At 43.3% G+C, this 20,181-nt stretch overlaps 1 pseudogene; it reads left to right on the top strand.

Moving 5' to 3' along the window:
- The first annotated feature begins 3,892 nt into the window (after positions 1-3,892).
- Positions 3,893-4,673, top strand: LOC118003557 (annotated as a pseudogene).
- The last annotated feature ends 15,508 nt before the right edge of the window (positions 4,674-20,181 follow it).

The raw sequence follows: 20,181 nt of genomic DNA, 5'->3' as shown, positions 1-20,181 counted from the left end.
CCCTCTCTCGCTGTGTCTGTCTCTGTCAAATAAATAAATAAATTCTTAAAAAAAAAAAAAAAAGAAAGAAAGACATAAAGAAGGAAAGGTTGCTTTATTCATGAGGCCAGGCAACCTCGGGAGATGGTGGACTAATGTCCAAAGACAGCCTCCAAGGCCCCGACCAAACAGGGGGTTTTTAGGGGAAGGCACTGCAAAGTGGTAGGGTTGACGTGCTGGGGAAGCATTCTCAGTGTGATCTTGAGTGAACTTGCTGGCATTAGGAAAGGCTGTTTACTAATGTGGTCAAGCTTGATCTTCTAGGAATATCTTGTTCCTTGTTTCCCCAGGGTCAGTGTTCTGTTGAAATCTCAAAGAAGCTATAATTAGTCAACCTATAGGCTAGAGGGCCCAGGTCAGTGAGTTAGAAATATGTAGCCTTTAAGCTGCTGGGAGCAGTTACGCTGTGTTTTCATTTCCAACCAACCTCATTTTAGGACAAAATTATTATTATTATTGTTGTTATTATTATTATTATTACTACTACTTGTGGGGCATCCCAATTAGGTGGGGCCTGGTGGCACAGGTGGTGAAAGGGTTCACCCAAGGCAGAACAAAAGAGATGGAAGTTTATTGAATGCACCGCAAGGGGGTGGTGGGCAGGACAGCAAAGGAGAGACTGTGACAAGGCAGTGGTGAGGGGCGCCCGTTATAGGGCAGAGTGAGTAGGTATGAGAACGTATGGAATTTCCCCTTTTTTGGTACTCTTAGGAACTGTGCCTGGTCACTGATTAGGGCCTATGGTAATTTTTAGTTGGGTCACCTAAGGAGCCTGTTGGCATTGCATGTTTGCATTCAGCTCAGCAGTCCTTGGGGGCCCTTTGCCTTACTCAAGTTTTCACTATTGAAGCTTGTTGCCTAAAAGCAGCCTCAAATTATCGTTATTTTTATTATTACTGAAAATATATCTCATTTTCCTGGCATAGGGAGATGTTTCTCTTATTATTTTTAGTAGGTTTTTTTTTTTTTTTTTTAAGATTTTATTTATTTATTTGACAGAGACAGAGACAGCGAGAGAGGGAACACAAGCAGGGGGAGTGGGAGAGGGAGAAGCAGGCTTCCCGCAGAGCAGGGAGCCCGATGTGGGACTCGATCCCAGGACCCGGAGACCATGACCTGAGCTGAAGGCAGTCGCTTAACCAACTGAGCCACCCAGGCGCCCTAGTAGGTTTTTTTTTTAAGATTATTTATTTATTTACTTGACAGAGAGAGGGAACACAAGCAGGGGGAGTGGGAGAGGGAGGAGCAGGCTTCCCGCTGAGCAGGGAGCCCGATGTGGGGCTCGATCCCAGGACCCCGGGATCATGACCTGAGCCGAAGGCAGACACTTAACGACTGAACCACCCAGGTGCCCCTATTTTTAGTAGTTTTAATTACATATTAATTAGAATTTTTAAACCTTAGAAACCTTGGTTTCTTTTTTTTTAAGCCCCAATTTTTCAATTTTATTTATTTTTTATTATTAACATATAATGTATTATTTGTTTCAGGGGTATAGGTCTGTGATTCATCAGTCGTACACAATTCACAGCACTCACCATAGCACATACCCTCCCCAGTGTCCATCACCCAGCCACCCCATCCCTCCCACCCCCCTCCACTCCAGCACCCCTCAGTTTGTTTCCTGAGATTAAGAGTCTCTTATGGTTTGTCTCCCACTCTGGTTTCATCTTGTTTCATTTTTTCCTCTCTTCCCCTATGATCCTCTGCCTTGTTTCTCAAACTCGTATCAGTGAGATCATATGATAATTGTCTTTCTCTGATTGACTTATTTCGCTTAGCATAAGACCCTCCAGTTCCATCTCGTTGCAAATGACAAGATTTCGTTTTTTGATGGCTGCATAATATTCCATTATGTGTGTGTGTATATATATATATATATATATGTGTGTGTATATATATATATACACACACACACACACACACCACATCTTCTTTATCCATTCTTCTGTTGATGAACATCTTGGCTCTTTCCATAGTTTGGCTATTGTGGACATTGCTGCTATAAACATTGGGGTGCAGGTGCCCCTTCGGATTACTACATTTGTATCTTTGGGGTAAATACCCAGTAGTGCAGTTGCTGGCTTGTAGGGTAGCTCTATTTTCAAGTTTTTGAGGAACCTCCATACTGTTTTCCAGAGTGCCTGCACCAGCTTGTATTCCCACCAACAGTGTAGGAGGGCTCTCCTTTCTCCGTATCCCCTCCAACATCAGTGGTTTCCTGACTTGTTCATTTTAGCTGTTCTGACTGGTGTGAGGTGGTATCTCATTGTGGTTTTGATTTGTATTTCCCTGATGCCAAGTGATGATGGTTGAATTTGATAAGTTCTTTATAGATGGTTTCTAATTGTAGGGGCTAAAGGCAGGTCACCCTAAGATAGGCCACTTTGGCATGAACATTATTTTGAGTTAAAAGCAATTAAAACCCAGAAGATTCAGGAAAAGCTCTTTAGGTCCCCCTCAACTGCCTGCTTGTACTAGGAAGAGAGCTATTAACAGATTCTCTTTACCTAAGTAACTTACCTACATCACAGGGCAACCTTTGTTTTCCAAACATCTCCTCTCACCTTCCTGCTAATGGTCTTTCTCCCCTTTGTATCCTCAGACCCTACCCCTCTCCTTAGCTTACATAAACATCATGCTGCCTGTCTTTGGAATTTCCATGTCTGTGTGGATTGCCTGTACATACACCATTAAATTAGATTTTCTCCTATTTTTGTGTCACATGTCAATTTGGTTCTTAGTCCAGCTAGAAGGACCTTGAAGGGTAAATGAAATTCTTCCTCCCTGACATATTGAAAACTACGTAAGCAATTGTGATCAGTCTGTCATACAATTTTTTACATTTGTAAATTAATGAATGTTTAAAATTTTTAGAGCATATGTCTTTTTCATTTATCTTAAAGTAACATTAACATATCCAAATAATTTTAATTTCTCTTAAATAGAAAGCCAAAAGCCCTACGTTTAGTAATTAGTGTTCTAGTATTTTGTCTTATTTGGACATAATCTAGATGTTTAATGAATTTAGTTTAACTCTTATTTAACTTAGCAAAACTTGTAAGATTTTAAGTTGCCCAAAAAATTCGGGGAAACTATTGTTGGAGAGAGCCTTGACCACTTACCTGAATCTTCTTATTTAATCCACTTGTTTTTAACAATTATATTTAAATTACTTACAAAAACTTTATGAAACATTAAAGTCAGTCATTATTTTAAGCCATTATTTTTTGTTAATAGATCTTACAAGCGATAACAAAATTATTTGGCTAGTAAACTCATACAGATAAAAGTTTTATGTTTAATGTTGATATAAGGACCCTGAGATCATGACCCCAGCGGAAGGCAGACACTTAGCCAGAAGACAGACTCTTAACCAATTTAGCCACCCAGGCGCCCTGGCTAAAGCTTTTTAGAAATATACTTACGACCTTTCGTGGGTGGGGGCAAGAGCGGAGAGTGCATCATGAAGGCCTCAGGCACATTTCAAGAGTACAAGGTGGAGGGGCACTGCCTCCCCACCCCCAAATGCAGTCCTCTGCCCCTCTATCGCATGCACATTTTTTTTAAAAGATATTTTATTTATTCATTTGAGACACAGAGATACAGAGAGAGAGAGAGAAAGCATGAGCAGGGAGAGAGGCAGAGGGAGAGGGAGAAGCAGGCTCCTCACTGAGCCAGGAACCCGATGTGGGGCTCAATCCCAGGACCCTGGGATCATGACCTTGAGCTGAAGGCAGACGCTTAACCATCTGAGCCACCCAGGCGCCCCTATCGCATGCACATTTTTGCACCTAATCACATTGTTGCCCAGTCCACTTCTGGTACTTTTGTCGTGGGATTGTTGAGTGTGACAGTCAAGAAAGCATTCTTGAGATGTTTTATGTTAACAACTTAGTGAGTTTATTTAAGTAGCGCGGGGACAGGACCCATGGGCAGAAAACAGCTGCACTGTGGCTGTGTGAAGCTGGGGGTTACATGCTTAGCGTTCAAGGGGGAGGGGACGTGCAGGGAGTATTAGATCAGAAATGTCTTCTTTGGATTTCTACTCTTAAAACTTGCCCAAGATTTCTTTGGTGCTTATCATTCAGCTGGATATTCACTAGCGATGAGATGTACAGGCAGGCAGGAGACGCTTTAGAAGGCAGCAGCCAGCACCTATTTGATCCTTGTCAAGACTGTGCAGGCTATTGGTCAGCCTTCTGGGCTCAAAGTGAACATTTGTTGTCTTTTATCCTTCATCACTTTGTGTCTCAGCTGAAGAAGAGGAAGAAGTCTTCAGGGGAAATTGTCCACTGTGGACAGGCGTTGGAGAAATCCCCCTTGCGGGTGAAGAACTTTGGCCTCGGGCCGCGCTGTGACTCCCACAGCGGCACCCGCAACACGTACCGGCAGTACCAGGACCTGACCACTGTGGGCGCTGTCACCCCGTCCTACCAAGACATGGGTGTCCGGCACCGAGCCCACGTGCGCTTGAGCCAGCTCACTAAGGTAAAGGAGATTGCAGCTAGCAAGCACCACCCAACAGCAAACACTTCCAGGACTCCAAGATCAAATTCCCGCTACCCCACGGTGTCCTACCTTGCCAGCACAAGCCACGCTTCACCACCAAGAAACCCAACACCTCCCTTTAGATGCAGAGCCTCCCTGTCCCCAGGTCGGCCCAAATACACTCCTTGAAAAAACAAAAAAATAGGGGCGCCTGGGTGGCTCAGTTGGTTAAGCATCTGCCTTCGGCTCAGGTCATGATCCCAGGGTCCTGGGATGGAACCTCGCGCCCGGCTTAGGGCTCCCTGCTCAGCGGGAAGCCTGCTTCTCCCTCTCCCACTCCCCCTGCTTGTGTTCCCTCTCTCGGTGTCTCCTCTTCAAATAAATAAATAAAATCTTAAAAAAAAAAAAAAGAAAGAAAAACCAAAAAAATAATAATGTATAGATAGGTAGATAGATAGATGATAGATTTGTGGAGAAGACCCTTAAGATTTGTATTTGTCCTTGGCAAGTCAAGTTTTAAGTGGACTTTCCTCCTTGTTTTTACTTGGTAAGTATTACCTCCCTGGAATTTGCATTTTAAGGAGATGGACTAGATTTAGAATTCCTAGAAAAGACCAGGCAGAACACTGTGCATTGAGTGTGAAGGTACAGAAGGAAAATGCAAACACTTTCAAGAAGGACTTTCCTTCTCTTAATGCCAGAAGTTTTACAACACTTACAAGCCTTTTGAGATAAATAAAGGAAGTTTTGGGATTGGTAAAAAACACAAAGGATTGGTCTTTGAATTGTTTTTGGAAGCACATCTCTGGTCCTGTACTGACTAGATGTGTAAAACACAGAGAGCCATTTTTCATTTCTTAAAGAACTGGATTGTTGCCTAAATAATATCAAAGGACTGACATATCTACCCATAAGAAAGTCTTCTTTTCCTCTGGGTACATTTAACTTAGGGGAGAAGGCCTTAAAAAAATTTTTTTTTTTTATTAGGGGGCGCCTGGGTGGCTCAGTCGGTTAAGCGTCTGCCTTCGGCTCAGGTCATGATCCCGGGGTCCTGGGATCAAGCCCCGCATTGGGCTCCCTGCTCTGCAGGGAGCCTGCTTCTCTCTGTCTAGCTTCTCCCTCCCCCGCTTGTGCTCTCTCTCTCTCTCAAGTGAATAAATAAAATTTTTAAAAAATAAAAAAATAGTCATCCCATTCTGTTTAATTTGGGAATCCTTGCTTTCAAGTGCACTTCTTAAATGAATAAGTTTGTCTAATTGAACGTTCCCTATAGTGGCCTCTGTAATTCTAGGTTATTTTTAATAAATTGTTTTATCTTGCTAGATATCTACAACTTCTGGGACTATGGTTCTTAGTCATAAAATAAACAGGCATGCCAGAAGGTAGTGTGCTTGACTCTTCAGAATTTAAGGATTTCATTAGCTAAACCTTTGGGCTTTTCGGAGCCAAACTAGTACCTAAAAGGGGTGTGTGGCAGGGTTGTGGATTGTGTGTGCTTTACAGTGTACCTCGTGGCATGGAAGTTTTCTTGCGGTTGGTGGTGTCAATCTAACCCATTCTGTGACCAACTTATTCTATCACAAGAATCTTCTTCAGGTGATCAACTCTCTAACAGCCTTTAAAGATTTTTTTTTTTTTTTTTTAATTCATGAGAGACAGAGAGAAAGGCAGAGGCAGAGGAAGAAGCAGACTCCCCACTGAGCAGGGAGCCTGATGCGGGACTCAATCTCAGGACCCTGGGATCATGACCTAAGCCAAAGGCAGATGCTTAACCAAATGAGCCACCCAGGTGCCCCTCTAATAGCCTTTGAGTGCTCGACACATGTCCACCAATTTTTACAGCTTTATAGCCTCTGAGATCCTGCTATCAATAGCCTTTACTTACACAAAATAAGACAGACAAATCTTCACTTTAATATAATAGTAGTACCGGGTCCTGGCCAAAAGAAGGCCTTGTGCACACACACCACCACCATTTTCCATGGAATCTTGCTGGGGTTTTCCACCTGGGGAATTGCGGTCTGAGAGTCTAGAGGCTTAGCTCTGAGCAGACTCTTCTGCCACCTCAGTAGGGTTCCAGGCAAACATGCCAGCTCAACTGGACCTGGGCATAACTGTCTGCCAGCTCAAGCTGACCCACCCTGCAAAGAAAAGCCAATTAGACGAAGAGCTCAAACACAAAACAGAGCAAAACTGAGACCAAGAGGAGCTTCCCTTGGAAAACACAAGAAAGACAGTGAACTCAAAGGGATTTGCAGACACCACACTTGTGATTCCCACTGTCTCCAAATGCTGCTAGAAATGTGCTTTGGATCCCACCACTGCCACCAAATCTATTAAATAACACAATTCAACCAAGTGAATTTGAAGATCTAATTGGCTTTTATTAAACAATTCATGGGTGGGAGAGCACCCCATCTAGCAAGCAGAGAGGCACTCTGAGGAGCTGTACAAAATGGAAGGTCTTTATAGACAGAGGGCGGGGATAAGAAAATTACTAACAAAACAAAAGGATTGTTCCAGAAGAAGCTGTTTGCTAGGAGAAAAGCAAGGGGTCTTCTCATGCAGATTACCTCATCTTTCTTTGGGGGAATGGAGAGGGCCCAGTTGACAGACTCCTTGGCACTGATGAAAGGAAACATTTCCTGACTGACCAGTGAAGGCCACATTTCTTGGGGATGTTGAAAATGCAATTAGATTGGGTCTTATGCTCTGGTTTGGGAACTCTAAGTGACACCATTTGGGGCCTGCAATTTTCTTTTTTTTAATAGACCCATTCCTTACCTTTCCTTTCTCTGCTCTGTATCAAAGTGGTCTGTGTTCCCTGGTCCCTGTGTCATATGGCTTCCAGCTGGGTTTGGCCAGTAGGGGGCACTGGTAGGGACTGGAGGCTGGGAGGTTGGAAGGCGAGAGTAAAAGAGAAATCGGGTCTTTGTCCCTCCTTCCTCTCAGCCTCAGGAAGTAACTCAACTGGAGCAGTGACTGGCTCCCTTGGCTGGCCCTGGCTTCCAACCAGAGAGTCCTACCACGGATTCCAGCTTTGTCAGGAATTCCAGCTTTGTCACTGCCACCAAATCTGTTAAATAACACAATTCAACCAAGGGTCCAATCACAGGAGAGAGAACCCATCCAGTAATGTGAATGGGGAAAGTTTAGTATAAAGAATTATTCACGGGGTGCCTGGGTGGCTCAGTCGGTTGAGCGGCTGCCTTCGGCTCAGGTCATGATCCCAGGGCCCTGGGATCGAGCCCCACATCGGGCTTCCTGCTTGGCGGAGAGCCTGCTTCTCCCTCTCCCTCTGCCTGCCACTCTGCCTACTTGTGCTCTCTCTATCTCTCTGTCAAATAAATAAATAAAATCTTAAAAAAAAAAGAGAGAGAATTATTCACTATAACAGACACTGGAGTAATGCAGGAGTAGCCAGTAAGAAATAAAGAGAACTCTAAAGAATTTTAAAATAGCAGATACACTGGGGCACCTGGGTGGCTCAGTCGGTTAAGTGTGTGCCTTCGGCTCAGGTCATGATCCCAGAGTCCTGGGATCAAGCCCCACATCGGGCTTCAGAGACCCGCTTCTCCCTCTCCCACTCTCCCTGCTTGTGTTCCCTCTCTAGCTGTCTCTCTCCCTGTCAAATAAATAAATTAAAAACATAAAAATAAAGAAAACAAAGTAGCAGATATAAAGAACAGTCACAACCTGGTGCTAACATAGCAAATCCAAGTACAATCCTTCCCAACCTCACCAAACTAAGATCTAGATCTTCCTGGAGACAGAATTGCCATGGCTCACTGGATGGCAGTGAAGTTTCCTAAAGTACCATGCCAGCAGAACTTGCTGAGGACCCCCAGGTGCAGGCAGATGCTTCACCTTGCAACTCACTGCAAAGCCACTCTAGGGAATGCTGAGAGAAGCTGCCTGCAGGGAGGTACCATGTGCTACTGGCTGGGGGAACCTGAAGAAGCAGGGCATTGCAGAAACCGTGCATGCAGCAAAAGCTGGGCATTGCAGAGGCAGAACAGACTATGGGAGCACTCGTAAGAGAAGCACAGGGAAATCAGGAAGAGGAAGGAAAAAAAACCCAAATTCCCCCTGAAATGTTTCTCCAGCGCCTCCTACTGACGAAGCTTAATATTATGCCAATTGACAAAGGAGAAGTACTTGGAGTAATATTTACAGGACCTGTATTAGTTTACTACTGCTGCATCATATATTACCACAAACTCAGTAACTTAAACAAGACAGATTTATCATCTCACTCTTTCTGTGGATTAGGAGTCTGGCACATTTTGTCTGGGTCCTCTACTTAGGATCTCACAAGCCTGAAATTAAGGTGTTCGCTGCTACAACCTCATCTAGAGGCTCAGTGAGGAAATGATCCACTCCAAGTGCATTCAGGTTGCTAAGAATCCAGTTCCTAACAGGTGTAGGACTAAAGTCTCTGTTTTCTTGTTGGCTGTTGCCTGGGGACCACTCTCAACAACTGGAAGCCTCTCTTGCCATGTGGCCCCCTCTATAGGCCCTCTTAAACTTTGAATCTCTTCTCTTAGGAAGAGTACAGTCCCTTTTTACGGATCACCCGAGTGCCATGCCCACCCAGGAAAATCGCCTTTTTGATGAACTCATTTAAGACATCAACTACATTTGCAAAAGTCCTTCACCTTTGTCATCTGGTGTAATTCAATCATGCGTGTGAAAATCCATCCTAATCACAGTTTCACCCACACTTAAGAGGAAGGGATTACACAACATGTATACCAGAGAGGTAGGGATCTTGGGGGCCATCTTAGAATGAAGGGTAGATTTGGGGTGGAATAACCCTAAATCCTGGGTTCCAGAAACATCACCTCCTCTCCAGCCAAGAACAAAGCAACTGTCCGCCATTGCTAATCTCTAGGTTGCCTCACCATGCCCTGTTGTTTTTTCTGGTTGTTCCATCACCCATATATTATGACTTCCTATATAAAATTCTTTGTGTCAAAGACTCAGAATAGTTCTTTTTCTCTAGTTAGACCCCTATTAAGACAAAGTTTTGCTGGTGTCTTTCCACTCAGGCAACTTTGGGTAAAACCATAAAAGTGCCAAGGTTTATAAATGGAACTGGGGTCTGGATTACCTGCTTATGCAGTTTACTTGTGCCCTCGTGCCCTCTGACCTAATTCAGATGAACCACTTCCACATTACAATGGCTTGCTGGTAGACCCATTTGGCTTTATGACTTGGTGGGTCTTACAGAACCCAGCTCATAGCAGTTCTGGCCACATGAATACGTGATGTTGCATAATCAGATGCTCCATTGCTATCAAGGCCCAGTAGCACAATAGGAGCTGATTTTCAAAAGAGTTTTAGGTTCTGTGCAGATCATGGACCTTGTTCCAGAACCTAGAGTCTACATGGTGATTTTTCTATGGAGGTTTGTTATAAACTGCACAAGGCAGCTTTTCCCACCATTAATACTTCCAGCATCACAAGGTCTTCTAGATCTTAAGTTCCAAGCAACAGTGCTGCTTATTCCACTGGCTCCACAAAACCTTCCATGTTACTGAGTAAACGGGTTGGAATGTGGAATATGCTGTTTCCAGAACACAAAGAAATCTACGAGGTGTTGAGCTTCCTTCTTAGTGGTGGGAGGTACAATCGTCAGGGGTGAGAGAGTGTCTGCGTTGTGTAAGCGGAGGTCTCGGTCCCTGGATTCCCCATGGGATGATTTATGTGGGGATCCACTCTCAGAATAAAGACAGTCAGAAGGAAAGTAGCAAGCACAAAGCAGTTTATTAAAGTTCAAGTACACTCTCAAGGTAGAAGAGCTGGCAGCTTTCTTGAAGTGGAACCAGCCCGTAGGTTGTTTTGGAATTGGATAATACTGTGTCTCTCTGGGCAGGGAGGAGCTGTGACTTACAGGGGGGTGGTCTCTAACAGAGGCTGTTTCCAATCATTTGGGAAACTCCTCCCACAGGTTGCGAGGGGGAGGAGTTTTCGACCCTCCAAGATTTGTACCAGAACTGTCAAGCCGGCTTTTCTCAAAGGGAATGGCGAGGGGGTGGGGGGGCGGCCTGTGCCCACAATGCAAATGCATTATAATGAGTCTAGGGGTTACCCTGGGGCAAAAGTAGAAGAGGAGAGGGCATGTTCTGCACCTGTGGCTCTTGATCTGTCAGGCTTAACGTCTTGAAAGCCACGGGTCAGGATGTTGAGCTCCAGGGCTTATAATGTGTAGCTTTTTTTTTCTTTTTAAGGCTTATTTATTTATTTGAGAGAGAGAGAGAGAGGGCACACATATGCAGGGGGTCAGAGGGAAAGAATCTCAAGCAGACTCCCCGCTGAGTGAGGGGGTGGGGTGGGGTGGGGGGAATGGGGCTTGATCCGAAGACCCATGAGATCGTTATCCCAGCCAAAACCAAGTCTGGGCTCAACTGACTGAGTCACCCAGGTGCCCCATGTGTAGCTTTTTTTGTTTTTTATCACAGTCCTTGCCTCCAGTTCCTATCTCTATCATTCCCCTTCAAGGACTTGGGACTCTCCCTTGGGGTGTTCCTTTCACTACTCATGTCTAGCTTCTACCTAACATAATCATAATAATTTGTCCTTTACTTTATTTATTTTATTTTTATTTTATTTTTTAAAAGATTTTATTCATTTATTTGACAGAGAGAGACACAGCAAGAGAGGGAACACAAGCAGGGGGAGTGGGAGAGGGAGAAGCAGGCTTCCTGCTGAGCAGGAATCCCAGGACCCTGAAGGCAGATACTTAATGACTGAGCCACCCAGGTGGCCCTGTCCTTTACTTCAGAAGGGAATGTCCTGACATGCCTAGAGCACCGGATCTCTAAAAACTTCACTGATGTTGTAGGCCACTGAATCTTCATAGGGTTTATCACTCACTGACTGGCACACAGGTGTCTTTCCAAGTTCACCAGCACACTTGGGCCTTCTGGCTCATCCAGTCTAATGAAGTCATCCACAAATGTAAGAGACCACGTGATATTCTGCATCTCCAGGTGGTCCAGGTCCCTTTGTACTATGTCAGAAGATGAAAAGTTAACATGGCCCTAGGACAACAACATAAATGTGTACAGCAGTGTCCATCTCACAGGAATGCAAACTGCTTCTTATTGTCCTTTCCTACCAGGATGGAAAAGAACACATTCATATCAACAGTCTGTACCTGAGACCATATTAATCTTCTCTGGCACGGACTTCCACCGACTTCACCCACTGAGCTCTGATCTGAAACGGACTCTGATACGGAAAGTGGGCAAAGAATCATGACTTTTTGGGGGTGGCTGCTCTCAGCCTCCTGATCATCCATTCTTGATTTCTTAATTTACAGATTAAGCAATACTCAATTTATCTTGCCCCTAGACACACATCTCTTAATCATCTTCATAACTCGCTATGTGTTAGACTCCTCTGAGGGCCACTCTGCCCTTTCCTTTATGATAATTGTACCCACTTTACTTCTGATGACTGTAGTCCTACCACCTGGCCTCTATTACTTTCGGATCCTATCATGCCCCTGGATATCAGGTAGCGAAGTCTTATAATGACAGAGCTTACTGCTGAAGCCCTGGCCTGCAGAAGATAGTCACCACGGAGTTTCTCAATGATTCTGGTGCCGCTTTTACCAGCACGTTCCTTATCACTTTAGAAAATGGATTCTTTTTTTTTTTTTTAAGATTTTATTTATTTATTTGAGAGAGAGAGAATGAGAGACAGAGAGCACGAGAGGGAGGAGGGTCAGAGGGAGAAGCAGACTCCCCGCTGAGCAGGGAGCCTGATGTGGGACTCGATCCCGGGACTCCAGGATCATGACCTGAGCCGAAGGCAGTCGCTTAACCAACTGAGCCACCCAGGCGCCCTAGAAAATGGATTCTTCTGCAGAGCATAGGCAGCAAGTGGGTTTTTCAGACTTTTATAAAACATCCACTCTAGAATACACATATCTCTGAGCCTTTTAATCCTTTACTGTCTCCCAACGCAGTCTGAATTTTCTATTTCACTTTTTCAAAGCTTCCTCAAAAACCATTCCTACAGCAAATTAACACTATTCCCCAGAGTCTTAAATCCTGCTATAGAGAAGGTTCTCATAACCATAAATTCTTCTTTATCCAACATTTTTATCACACCCCCATTAATTTCACATCCTTAGGATCCAGTCCCATATATATTCTCCCAGCTCCTGCCAATACATGTTGGCTAGATCCTGCAGCTCCTTGGCATATGGCCCATTTCCTCCCTGAGCAGCTATGGAAAGTGCTAGGCTATATTGTTACTTGACCCCAGTAATTAGTCTGATGACCAGAAGGCAAGATGGGGTTGATTATGGGGAGCAAGTTCATGTTGTCTAATAAGGTAAAGGTCTATGCATCATCTTCAAGAAGAGGAGGGTAAGTGGCCTTTCACAGGAAGGAAAGGTTTCCTTCCTCAGGCCCAGAGGGTCCAGGGGAATCTGAGGATTCCAGATTTTCAAGTTCATCAACCCAGATGAGATATCCCCATCTCAAATTTCAGGGTCCCACTCCTCCCCATTCATGACCCTAACCTTGGTATAACAGATTTGGCATGGCTGAGAATTCACTCTTCTATGGAGTTTTGCTACTATTTATAAAGCCCTGGACCCAGTCTTCAACTTTTCCTTCCATCTGGCTGCAGGATGTGAGAGTCTGCTTACATGCTGCCAAGAAGGTCCTCTGGCTTTCACATTTCATCTCGAACTGAAGGTTAATTGCCCTCAATATTTCATTAGGTTTTTTTTCTCCAATGCTTCAGTAGCAGACAGCAAGCGCCATTTGATTCCATGGTCCTTATAAGTACTACTTCGCCCAAACATCTCAAAGAACTGAGTTATTATGCCTTGTGTTCCTTCCACTAGAGCCCTATCCCAGTTCGTTACCAGTGCAGCGTGCCAGGCTCTATCCAAACTCCACCTACTGCCAGTGATGGGATCCTTGTTGCTGGCCGGCCAGTGGGCATCGTTGCTAGGACAACTTGGGCACCAACTTTCCTAGATGGGACTGCATAGGAAATAGATTCTGGGGCAGAGATTTGTATGCAGGAGGCTTATTGGAGCATACCTTCAGAAACAATGCCTGTCAGGAAGTGAAAGAACTCACTGCTGGCCGTTCCTTCCATCTCGCCTCAAATCCAACATGTCCAAAACAAAATTCCTTTTTTTTTTTTAAGTTTTTATTTATTCATTTATTTAAGTAATCTTTTACCCAACATGGGGGCTTGAACTCACAAGCCCAAGATCAAGCGTCACATGTTTTTCTGACTGAGCCAGCCAGGCAACCCAAAACAAAATTCCTTAATATAACATTCAAGCACCATCACAATCTGGTCCCTATCTAATTGGGCTATTGCCCCTCTACATTCACTGACATTCTGCCTTTTCCACTGGTTATTTTCGAGATACACATACTCTTCTTTCTGACTGGGATGCTCTGTTTAGTCTTCTCCGTTTACCAGCATCAAGTCATTGTCCAAATCACAACTTGTGTATCTCTTTATTTAAGAAATCTTTCCGGGGTGCCTGGGTGGCTCAGTCGTTAAGCGTCTGCCTTCGGCTCAGGTCATGGTCCCAGGGTCCTGGGATCGAGCCCCGCGTCGGGCTCCCTGCTCTGCAGGAAGCCTGCTTCTCCCTCTCCTACTCCCCCTGCTTGTGTTCCGTCTCTCACTGTGTCTCTCTGTCAAATGAATAAATTAAAAAAATCTTAAAAAAAAGAAATCTTTCTTAACACTGCCGTCAGAATTAATCTCTTCCACCAGGCTTTGTTTATACCTCCAACAAAGCAGTTACCATAGTCTGCCCTGTATTATGGTTATTGAATTTGTATCTTTCTTTCTCCCTAAGTTGTGAACTCTCTCAGGATTTGCTCTGTCAAGTAGTTTCACTCATCTTTAGACATTCACTGTCTAGCTCAGTCTCTTGCCTGTGGTAGGATTTTTATTAGCTAGGGTAGATATTCAGTTGCTGTAACAAAGACCAAGGTAATATTGGCTCAAACAAGATAGAAAAAAAGTCTATTTCTATCTCTCTCACACAGGGACATAGGGTTCCTTGTAGCTTATAACTCTGTCACCACTTGAGTGTTGGCCTCATCTGTATGTACTAAAGAGCCCCACAAGATAGCTGCTGAGTGAGAAAGAGAAGGGAGAGAATGAGAGAGAAGGTAGAGAATCAGAGACTCCTTTTAAGTTGGCATTATCACTAGATGTCCCCAGCTGACTGGGGTCCATTTCTCTCTCAATAAGATGGCCTTTCCTCCCTCAGCAAGGACTTCTTCAAAGTCACTTTGGCCATACAGTGGGATTCACATGTCCTATTTGTGTCAGAAATAAGAAACAACTCAGGACTATCACAGCCAATAATAATTCCAAGTAACTAGGCACCCCATCTATTAAGGGTTTTCTCTCTTTCAAATTATTTGCCCAAAACTTCTAGAGTAGCTGTGTTTTCCCTTCTATTTAAGGGAAAAAGAAGACAGAGAATTGGAAGAAGGACTCACAGAAAAGACTTAAGGGAAAACTGTCATCCTTGCTTATACTATATTCTCTGTATTAACCAAATTTAAAGACTAGATTTATTAGTGGGACTAGATGATGTCCAATGTCCCCTCCATAATTCATTCATGTCCCCTTCCCTGTCTCTCTCCCTCCTTCTCCCTCTCTTGTGCTCATTAATTTAAAAAAAAAAAAACAACCTGGTAGCCCTAATTATTATAAAAGTTTTGCATATTTCTTAAAATTAAGCATACCCCAAAATTGGAACCAACCCAAATATCCACCAGAAGAGAACAAATAAACAAACTGGTCTATTCACACAGTGGAATCCTAGGCAACAGAGAAAGGATCAAATTACTGGTACACACAACAAGGAAAAATCTCAAATTCATTATGCTGCACAAAAGCAAATAGACACAAAAGAGTACATTTTGTATGATCCTGTTTGTAATAAGCTGTAGAACTGGCAGAACTAACCCATAGTGATAGAAAGCAGAAAAGTGGTTGCATGGGCCTGAAGGGAAGGGGGTTGACTAATCAGAGGCATGAGGAAACTTTTGGCTTTTATTTCTTTTTATTATGGCAAAATACATATAACATAAAATTTACCATTTAAATCATTTTTTTTATTTTAAAGATTTTATTTATTTATTTATTTGAGAGAGAGAGCAGGGAGGAAGGGCAGAGGACGAGGGAGAGAGAGAATCTCAAGCAGACTCTACGCTGAGCATGGAGCCCAATGCAGGTTTGATCTCACAACCCTGAGATCACCAGCTGAGCCAAAATCAAGAGTCGGACACTTAACCAACTGAGACGCCCAGGTGCCCCCATTTAAACCATTTGTAAGTGTACAGTTCTGTGGCATTAAGTACATCCACATTGTTGTGCAACCATCACCATCTTCATCTTCCCCAACGGAAATTCCATACCCATTAAATACTAACTCCTGGGGCACCTGGGTGGGTTAGTTGGTTAAGCATCTGCCTTCCGCTCAGGTCATGATCCCAGGGTCCTCACCAGGGAGCCTACTTCTCCCTCTGCCTCTGCCACTCTCTCTGTCTCTCTCTCACTTGCTCTCTCTCTCAAATAAATAAAATCTTTAAAAAAAAGAGGGGCACCTGGGTGGTTCAGTTGGCTAAGCATCTGCCTTTGGCTCAGGCTCTCTGCTCAGCAGGAGCCTGCTTCTCCCTCTCCCTGCCACTCCCCTGTTTGTACACTCTCTCTGTCAAATAAATAAATAAAATCTTAAAAAAAAAAAAAAATTAACTCCCCATCCCCCTCCCAGCCCCTGATAACTACCATTCTATTTTCTTTTTTTTTAAAGATTTTATTTATTTGACAGAGAGAGATACAGCGAGAGAGGGAACACAAGCAGCGGGAGTGGGAGAGGGAGAAGCAGGCTCTCCGCTGAGCAGGGAGCCCGATGTGGGGCTCGATCCCAGGACCCTGGGATCATGACCTGAGCCGAAGGCAGACGCTTAACGACTGAGCCACCCAGGCGCCCCTACCATTCTATTTTCTATTCTCTATGAATTTGACTATCCCAGGTACCTAATACAAGTAGAATCATACAATATTTGTACACTTGCGATTGGCCTATTTCACTTAGCATAATGTCTTTAAAGGCCTTTGGTGTTGTAGCACATGTCAGAATTTCCTTCACTTTTAAGGCTAAATAATATTCCATGGCATGTGTATTCCACATTTTGTTTATCCACTCATCATCTGCTGATGGGCACTTGGGTTGCTTCCACATTTTGGCTACGTGAATAATGTTGCTATGAACATGGGTGTACAAATATTTTTGAATTCCCTGCTTTCACTTCTTTTGGGTATATACTCAGAAGTGGAATAGCTGGATCATATGGTAATTTTAAGTTTAACATTTTGAGGAATTGCCATAGAATTTTCCACAACAGCTGTGCCATTTTACATTCCCACCCCTAATGCATAAGGGTTCCAATTTGTCCACATCCTTGCCAACGCTTGTTGTCTGTTTTTTTGATAAAAGCCATCCTAATGTATGTGAAGTGGTATGTCATTTTTTATTTGAATTTCCCTAATGATTAAGAATGTTGAACATGTTTTCATTTGTCTATTAGCTATTTGTAGATCTTTTTCAGAGAAATGTTTATTCAAGTCCTTTGTCCAATTTTTAATCAGTTTGTTTGTTTTTTGTTTTTCTTGAGCTGTAGGAGATGTTTATATATTCTGGATATCAGTCCCTCATCAGATATAATTTGTAAATATTTTCTTCCATTCCAAGAGTTGCTTTTTCACTCTGTTGATAGTGTGCTTTGATGCACGAAAGTTTTAAATTTTGAGCAAGAACTTATGTATTTTTTTCTCTTGTTGTCTATGCTTTTGGTGTCATGTCCAAGAAATCATTGACAAATCCAATATCATGAAGTTTTCCCCCTATGTTTTTATTTATGAGTTTTATAGTTTTAGCTCTTACATTTAGGTCTTTGATCCATATTGACTTGATTTCTGTATATGTTGTAAAATAAAGGACAATTTTATTTTTTTGCATTTGGATATCCAGTTTTCCCAATACCACTTATTAAAAAGACTGCCTTTTCTCCATTGAATGGTCTTCATGCCCTTGAAAATCATTTGGCCATATATACCGGGGCTCATTTATGGGCTCTCTATTCTATTCCATTAGTACATATGTCTGTCTTTATGCCAGAATCACAGTTTAGATTACTATAGCTTTTTTTTTTCTTAAAGATTTTATTTATTTATTTGACAGAGAGAGACACAATGAGAGAGGGAACACAAGCAGGGGGGGTGGGGGAGGGAGAAGCAGGCCTCCCACGGAGCAGGGAGCCCGATGCGGGGCTCGATCCCAGGACCCTGGGACCATGACCTGAGCTGAAGGCAGATGCTTAATGACTGACCCACCCAGGCGCCCCAGATTACTATAGCTTTGTAGTAAGTTTTGAAATTGGGAATTGTGAGACCTCCAATTTTATTCTTTTTTAAGACCGTTTTGCCTAATCAATGTCCTTGAGGTTCCATATGAATTTTAGGATGGATTTTTCTGTATCTGCAAAAAAATGTTGAAATTTTGGGGCACCTGGGTGGCTCAATCAGCATCTGACTCTTGATTTTGGCTGAGGTCATGACCTCAGGGTTGTGAGATCAAGCCCCCAAGTCAGTCTCTGTGCTTGGCGGTGAGTCTGCTGGAGACTCGCCCTCTCCCTCTGCTCTCCCCCTGCTGGAGCATGAGTATACTTTCTCTCTCTCTCAAATAAATAACTCTTTTTAAAAAATGTTGAAATTTTGATAGGGATCACATTGAATCTGTACACTACTTTGGGTCATAATATATTAAACAAGGAAAATTTTGATGATGAAAAAGTTCTATGCCTTGATTGTGATGATACATGAGTACATCATTTTTCAAAATTCATAGAACTGTACACTTTTTTTAAAGATTTTATTTATTTATTTGACAGAGAGACACAGTAAGAGAGGGAACACAAGCAAGGGGAGTGGGAGAGGGAGAACAGGCTTCCCGTGGAGCAGGGAGCCTGACACGGGGCTCAATTCCAGGACGCTGGGATCATGACCTGAGCAGAAGGTAGACCTTAATGGCTGAGCCACCCAGGCGCCCCAAACTGTACACTTTTTAAAAATATTTTATTTATTTATTTGAGAGAGAGAGAGCAAGAGAGCACAAGCAGGGGGGGCTGCAGAGGGAGAGGGAGAAGCAGACTCCCTGCTGAGCAGGGAGCCCGATGCAGGGCTGGATCTCAGGACCCTGAGATCATGACCTGAGCCGAAGGCAGATGCTTAACCAACTGAGCCACCCAGGTGCCCCATAGAACTGTATGCTTAAAATAAGTATACTATATTGCATGTCAGTTATACCTCAATAGGGGTGCCTGGGTGGCTCAGTTGATTAAGCATCCAACTCTTGATTCAGCTGGATAGTCACATTTGGGAATGTGACTATCCAACCCACAAGCAAGCTCTAAATTATTCCTACACCTTCAGGCCTCCTTGCATTTGCTCATAAAGCTCACTCAACCTGAAATACACTTCTTCATTCATCAAACCCTTCTTGACCTTCAAGTCCCAGCTGAAGGGTCCCGTTAGGCTTTCCCAGATCTCCCAATCAGGATAGCTGCTCTTTCCTCTGTTCTGGGATTGTTTCATTCTGTCCTCTGCAGTAGAAGCCAAGGTCCTTTGACCTGGGAATTGAATCTGCTTATTTTAGATGTGCCACCTGCCAACGCCCTAGATAAATATGATGGATGAATGAATGAATAATTGGGTCTTCAAATTACAGAAGACTCTTATAATTTATAGGACTCTTATACCTTTATAAAGCTCCTATAACTTTATAGGGGACAGATTAAACATGGGAAATAAGTGTGGTCTATAAATATGTACACAGAGCTGTGGGGGTAGGGGAAGCCCAAATGTAGGTATGTTAGGTGTAGACATCAAGATATGTTCACGAAGGAAACTCTGAGGTGCTGGGGGGGGAGGTTTGGGGTAGGTATGTTGGTGAGGTGGTAGAGGAAAATGTGGAGGTAAAATAAAAGGTTTGAAATGGTTGACACACCAGGAGATGGAAGGGCAGATGTGGGACGATGAGAAGCGGTGACGGTACCTGTGGGCAGTCTTGGCCTTTTGATTCCCCAACTTCACCTCACACATACTTAGCTATTTTTGTTTTATTATTGTTTTACTCCTTTGGTTCTTGAAAATAGCCCTGGGCAACATTCAGCTTCCATCAGTTAACATTTTAGTTACCAATTAAACCAGTAGGTAAAAGCAATAGCGTGTGGTGGTCAGTTTTATAAGTCGACTTGGTTCGACAATTGTTCCCCAGTTACTCACTCAAACACTAATATAGGTGTTACAGTGAAGGCATTTTATAGATACGAATTAAATTCATAATTAGTAGATTTTAAGTGAGTAAGAGATTATTCTAGATAATCTGAATGGGCTTGATTCAATCAGTTGAAGGGTTTTAAGCAGAACTGAGGTTTCTCTGAAGAGGAAGAAATTTCTCTGTACAGAACAGCTTCAGCCAGTGACCAGGAGTCTCGGTCTTGCCCTACCAGTGTGTCTGGCCAGCCACCACAGTCCTGTAAGCTAATTACAGGCAATAAAGGTCTTTTTTTTAATATA

Source organism: Mirounga leonina, unplaced genomic scaffold (assembly GCF_011800145.1).
Source record: "Mirounga leonina isolate KUSES-001 unplaced genomic scaffold, KU_Mleo_1.0 Mir_91, whole genome shotgun sequence".
Taxonomy (NCBI): domain Eukaryota; kingdom Metazoa; phylum Chordata; class Mammalia; order Carnivora; family Phocidae; genus Mirounga; species Mirounga leonina.
The sequence above is the reverse complement of the archived record's forward strand: the minus strand, read 5'-3'. Positions and strand labels throughout refer to the sequence as shown.